This window comes from Coptis chinensis, chromosome 7, assembly GCF_015680905.1.
Source record: "Coptis chinensis isolate HL-2020 chromosome 7, ASM1568090v1, whole genome shotgun sequence".
Lineage (NCBI taxonomy): Eukaryota > Viridiplantae > Streptophyta > Magnoliopsida > Ranunculales > Ranunculaceae > Coptis > Coptis chinensis.
Window position 1 is genome coordinate 95,725,140 of NC_141462.1, and position 6,992 is coordinate 95,732,131.

Sequence of the window (6,992 nt, forward strand, 5' to 3'; positions counted from 1 at the left end):
CGGATCAAACGGGTCCAAAACTGGTTGAACAGGACCGAATGATGAAAAAAGGTAAGGGGCACCGACTTCCAATTCTGATGCTTGCACCGAATCATTTGATTTAGAAAAGCTGTTTCAAAAAAGGGAAGGAATCTTTATACGGTCAAACAACTTTGTCTTTTTCCAAAAACAAACATTTCTACTTAGTAAACCAAATGCGGACAAAACGAACAGTTTCACTTTTTGTAAACAAAATCCACCGACTTCTTAAACAAACAAGATCACATGTTATTTCTTATTGGATGGTCCAACCAAACCTATATAAACAGGACCAAAGGAGGAATAAACATACCTTGCCACCGTCCAGTGAAGAATAAAGTGATGGGAGAGCCGTACCTTAGATGTCCAGGAGAGAAGAAGCGATGGCACGCCACACCAGTAACCGTGCTAATGACATAACTCCAATGCACAAACCACGCCATGCTATGGTAACGCATTTTTTCTTTTCCTTTCGAACTAACAGTGATTCTTTGGGGCAACCTATAATGGAATCTCACTTACCTTATTCATCAATGGCAGCCTTGGCAGCCTTGCTCTCACGTGTTCTTGGCATTTAGCAACTGTAAACCTTGGAGACACTTTCTCGGCAAAGGTTAGACAATTTATTTCTCACTACACATATTACAATGGAGTGAAATATACATGATATGCATGAAGACAAATGCAACCATATTAGCGTGAATATGCATGAGTGGTTAGATTATGATGGATGTGCAGACCAAATTATTTGAATGCTATGTTAGTACAAAAAGTACATGGTTCAGTTACGATATATTGGCTTCAGAATTTTCTACGTGCTTGAAATCCTAGATTTTTCATCATAAGTCATCCAAAGCAAACCAAGTTTTTGAAAACAAATCATTTTTTTTTTTTTTTTTTTTGAAAACAATTTGGAAAACAATGGAAAACAAAACAATTTTTTATCCATAGAACAAGAAATACCACAAAATGATTAAATAACAAATGAAGGTGGGGAATGAATTACCGACAAGAAGATGAGCATGAAGGCGACCATTGGATAGAAGTCACGATCAAACTTGGCACCTATGAAGTAGATGATATTCTTGTCCCTTTGATTGCTTGACCTTCACAACAAAAACTTTCTTGAGCGACACCCAAACTTTCTTCCAAAATAGATTTTTTTTTTTTTGCCTTGAGTACTTCTCAACTAGGAGATATAGTGGACTTAGAGATCAAGAGTGGACTTTCATAGGACTATAATGTAGGCTTAGGTGATGGGCTCAGAAAGAAAGGATAGGATCAAAAAATTATTTTTGGAGTAGAACTTGTCATATAAAGGGAGGAGTAATTGGAATGATAGTAGTGAGATGATGATACGGATCCCAAATCTCAAATGACGCTGCCCCTTGTTTAGGTTTCCCATTTTGGACTAGTGTCGATCATTTTGTACAACTCTAAGCATTTTGAGCTATAACGGGGTTTTTTTTTTTTTTTTTTTAACCCCTTGCACTAGGAGTTTTTTTTTTTCTTCTATTTTTTTCGACACCTTCTTGGGATAAATAACATGGGGATAATTGTTTCGTAATCAAAGATGGATGGAATGATGCCCCTGGAATATGACAAGTTCTATAAAAATAGGTATGGGTAATCTATGGGTAGGCTAAAGATTTATTAGGCTTCCTAAAGGATATGGGCTTGTATTGTGGGAAGTAAAAGAATAGGCTAAGGCTCAAATGGGCTTCTGATGGTAGCATATGACATTAGGTGGGCTTATGAGGCTAAAAACAAAACGATCAAAGATGGCCGGTTCCATCGTCTCTCTAAGATTTCCACTATACTCTTCGTCTTAAAATAACCAAAGTTGGGTAAAAAGTAGTACCTCTTTAATTGGTCGGCATTGGTAGGATTTTCCATGTAGAATCTTCATAGTGAATTCACTGTTAGGTTCGAACTTTCTGGTTCATTGATTCCACTCTAGTCTGGATTCGCTTGCTCAGCTTTACTTGCAACAATCTGTCTCCATTGGTATCTAAGTCCCAGTAGAACATCAATGCTCTCCTTCATATATCTCGGCTCTCAAAAATGTTGATCGTAGATGAACTCCTCTTAGCATTTCGCTCGTTGATGTAGTCAGATTCGAGTCAGCTGACTTCTTTGATAGATAGCTCTCATGTTTTGATGGATGCAAATGGATGCTAATTATGCAATATAGAGTTTGCCCTCTCCACGGTAGGGTAGCTGGTTGGTTGATTGGCTAAGTAGCCGATTGATTGATGGAATGCGAGAATATTTCCCTTTTTGATAGGATAGTTGATCAAATGATGTTGTGGAGCTTTGTCCCTCCACAAGGGTAAATGCATAATATCTTGAATCTTGATGTTGATGTTGGTGATCTTAGACATTTGAAAAATCTTCTCAAACATAACCATTTGAACTTTCTTCCTCCTCAATTTCTCCTTCTCGGTGAGTGATTCTCTCATCTTCAAACAATGAAAATCATGCACCACCCTAAGATAATAGATTGTCATAGGTATGATCAACACTTCTATAGATTCCTTGTAATTTGATCGGGCTTCAACTTCGAGAGGGATCAAGGTTATACCAATCGCACATAATGTGGTCCATCCGTGGTGCCAAGGTTGATGGTCTTTGTCTCACACAATGACTAGTGTCAATCAATCCTCGATGCTCATGAGAAAGAATGGACTCAGCAGCCTTCATTGTCCATTCCTTCTTCATCATCGGGAGGGATCATAATAATCGCCACAAGTCATTCAATCATCTTGCACTAAGGTAAGTGGGTAAATTATATTATGTGGGATTTTGAAAACTTTTTAATTTTTTTTTGTTTTTTGAAATATCTGGATTTTTTTAGATTTTTGAAATATTTGATTTTTTTGGATTTTTTTGAAATATTTTTTTTTTTTTTTTTTTTTTTTTTTTTTTTTTTTTTTTTTTTTTTTTTTTTTTTTTATAAAAGAATAAAGCAAACTAATTGAGAGTAGAAAACTTATCTGTGCTAAGCAGCGGACCGGGATCAAATATAGGAGAGAAATTGATTCGGAACCCATCAACCAATGTTGTAGCTCCATGTATGAGTGATGAATTTTCTGAATGATGTGATTTCTCCATGAGCAACATATCAAACCTCGGACGTTATGTGATTTGTACGCCACACCCCTTGAGAAGTCAAGTTTCCATCCTGGGTCTAGTGCATGAATGTCATCAAAAACACATGAGTGCCTAGACGTGCCCCTAGCTTGAAAGTGATTGTGGTGGTTGAATGGCCATTTCATATGATCATGGTTGGTGGTGTTTCCCAACCTCTCCATTGTCAACTTACTTTGGGTTTGATGGCAGCTAGATCTTGAAGAGACAAACATAGAGTAGTCCCATTCACCAAATACCAATAAGGTCATTAGAAGAATAACCTGCCAGAATATTGCAATGGCAAATGACTTCGATTTTCTTGAGCTCGGCATCTGATCTTCCAAGTGTGAGGAAGATGTCAAGTCTTTGAGACTAGTAGTAAGACGCCCAAAATGCCTATCATCGAATCCGACTTAGCCATTATAAACCGGTCTCGAGAGAAAAGTATTGCAAAAGCATCATTATAGTCCTCTTCCTTGCATTCTAGTGAAGTGATCTTGATAGAGAAATGGAATCTTTTTCTTCATAAAAATAGCACAAAACATGTCAAAGAGCTCGATACCATAATCTTCTGAATCATCTATTGGGGATACGTTTTGAGAATCTCGGCCATCCGATTGAACGTAGACTTGGTAGACTTCTCAAGTACCATTTCTTGGACCTTTTTGGTCTTAACAAACTTAACTCACAAACCTTCAACCGTCGGAAAGAAGATGGGGAAGTATATACCTTATCTTTGGGCTTATCAAACTCCTTATCTAGAACATGCAACAAAGGTGGAGCCCGGTAATGGTGCCTTCTTAGTTGGTGATTCAAAGCAAATAGAGGTGCTACTTTTTCATCCAACGATATAGCCTTGGCCTTGGGCCTTGCTTGTTTTTGTGCCTTGTAATCTTTAATTGCATCTTGAAAATTGAACGGCTTGAAAAGCGACATGGCATTAACCTTGGATGCTTGCTCGAGTGGGGTAATGAATGAGGCCGGACTTTTCTTGATTGGGCTCTAATGTGTGAACTTCTCCATTATAGTATGGTAATGGATTTGTCACAACATTTGGAGCACCGAGATGTGATACATCAATTCTCCCTGATTCGATCAAATCTTGTATCGCATGCTTAAGAGCTCCACACTTTTCTGTAGGATGTCCAATAGACTGATGGAAATCACAATGTTTAGAAGCATCATACCAATATGGTGGTGGATTCGGAGGAGGCCTAGGCTGCAATGGTGTAACTAGGCCTTGCTGGATCAAAGCCTTGAGAATGACCGACAATGGGTACGGTAGCTCTGTGAACTGCCTCTGTGGCTTAGGGAACCCTCTATTTTGGTATCCTTGTTGTCTTGGAAGATATGCAATCTGATTGGAAGAAGGATGAGCTGTCACCTCTTCTTGGATCTGTGCGTGTGGTTGAGACTGTACTTGTGTGGCAACAGCGTTGGCTTCTTTGTTGTTCACCGTTACAGTGGGAGGCTTCTTCTTCTGCGGGTTAGATCCTGTAGACATTGAGCTGATGGGAGAAATATTGCCAGATGATAACCCATCTTCTATTTGTGATCCAGCGGCAACTAAGGCTTGATATGTCGGATGATAACTAGCACTTAGCCTGGTCGCATACTCTTGGTTCAAACTCTTCATAACCATCCTAATTTGCTCCTGTTCCGTGGGCCTATCAATGATTTGGGCCGCTTTTGTCCTCCATCTTGTAATGTACTCTGTAAAACTTTCATTCGGACCTTGCTTCAAAGCTTCAAGTTGCCTTCGGCCCATTTGGATGTTAGTGTTGTAAGAGAAGTGAGCACGAAAGCATTTACGGTTCGAGCCAAGTCTTGATTTTTTGCGTTCAAGTATTCATCCACCAAGTAAGGGCTGCACCCTTAAGACTCCTCTGGAATAGTTGAACCATTAGTTCCGCCCGATTCCCATCGGTTGTAGATAACTTGCATACATACGAATGTGGGCCTTTGGACAGCCGGTTCCCTCATATCGCTCCATCTTTGGAAATTCGAATCCATGTGGTACTCTGATCTGTGGATATGGACACAGATTATCAAGGTCCAGGTCTTCACCTTTCATCTTGGTCATTGCTTCTTTCAATTTCTTAATCTCCTCCATTACGGGGTCAACCGGTGGTTGGATTGGGTTTTGCGCTTGGTATTGGGGGTCGTAGTGTAGTGGTGGTTGTGGAGTTTGTGGAAAATAGGTTGGGGTTGGTAACATAAATGGGTTGGACATCATGGTTGTAGTTGGAATTTGGTTTGGGCTTTGAAAAGTTTGATGAGTGAACGGTTGAGGCATGTAGGTTGTGTTATCCTGAGGAAAAAATTGGGACGAAGTATGGGTTGACATGGGAACATGCAATTGGGTTGATCTATGTGTCGCATACGGAGTAGGTAATGAGGTTGGTAGAATGGTAGGGTTAGGACTAACCATGGGAGGTAGTGTGATACCTGGTTGTTGTGGTTGACCCAGACTTGGAGTTATTGCAAACTTTGACATCATCTTGAGAAACATCTTTTCCATCGCCTTCTCCATCAATTCCTCTTGACTGGTAGGGATTGACGATTCACCAGAATTACTTGTATGTGGACTTCGAATTTTCGCTGATAAAATTTGTCCCTCAGCTGGAGGTGCTGGTGGAGAACTTCCTTGTGGCACATACATCTGTGATGAAGATATAGGTGGCAGCGATAACTCTTGAGAAGAACCGTCTGGTAGATTCTCCATTTGAATCAGCGAATTAATGGTTGCACGAGATAACCTTAACCCTGGTCTTCTATTCCAACTAGCTTCTGGATAAGCCTTCTTCTTTCCTATCTTAACTGAAACACCTCAAAGAAAATGTAAGTCTGACTCTCTAGGGATGTCCCCAGCAGAGTCGCCAAAAACTGTAAGCACAAAAATGTGTACCTAAGTCTATGCAATTGCTTTTAGAGTCGCCACTAACTTTATTAAGGAAAAGTTGAGTAAAACCTATGTGAAGGACTAGCCCTCGAAACTAGATGATTATTGGGTTCGGGAGTCAAGGTACGATGTGGGAAGGTGTTAGGCACCCACAATCGCCGGTAAAACCAAAATTTTACTTCTATTGAGGTGTAACGTGTTAAGATAGGCAGACGAAGAAAGCTTGAAAAATTAATCTATCAAGTTGGATGATCCTCACTAAATTATAAAAAAACTAATAACTATATGCTATAATAAAACTAAAAAAATAACCTAATATGCAATGCTAAAGGAAATAAAAGAAAAAGGAAAGATGTCACCTGGTTTGGAATGTTGCCTCATACTTGATTGTAGATTGATTGATTGATTGATGATAAACTTCATCTTGAATTGACAACTGTGATTTTTGGATTGAAACAGGTGATTTGAGGAAAAAAACAACTTTTGGTGAAAAGAAGTTTCTACTCAAGATCGACAAGAAGAAAAGAAGGATAAAATGAAGAACTAGAAGAAAAAAATGAAGAACACTAAAAGAAGAAGGCTATTAGCTGAATAACTAGGTCCAGATTATTAACTCAATTCCTAGCTCTAGCTTGCTCTAGATTGATTTTTATGGGTGAATGAGACCCATATTTATAGCTTTTGGGATGGATTTCAATATGGTAATGAGTTTGATCCAATGGTCGAGTGTTGATGAAGAAAAATCCAATGGCTTGATCTCTTTCGGTTGCACCTCCTAAATCCGCCCTTGATTCAAGAGGTGGGATAAGGGTGCGATCTTGGCCCTTGGTTTTGGATATTTCAGATGGATTAGGCAAAAAAATCAAGCCCTACACGTCCTTAATGAGCCCATAATCGGGGTTTCCAAACTTGGCTCCAAAATGGCATATTCTCAGAATAT

The 6,992-nt window shown here is 39.3% G+C and overlaps 1 long non-coding RNA gene across 1 annotated transcript; it reads left to right on the forward strand.

Annotated features, from left to right (window-relative positions):
- The first annotated feature begins 501 nt into the window (after positions 1–501).
- Positions 502–6,577, forward strand: LOC147490251 (uncharacterized). The gene is made up of 2 exons (XR_015202498.1): positions 502–631; positions 6,512–6,577. It is a non-coding gene; the product is annotated as an uncharacterized LOC147490251 (long non-coding RNA).
- The last annotated feature ends 415 nt before the right edge of the window (positions 6,578–6,992 follow it).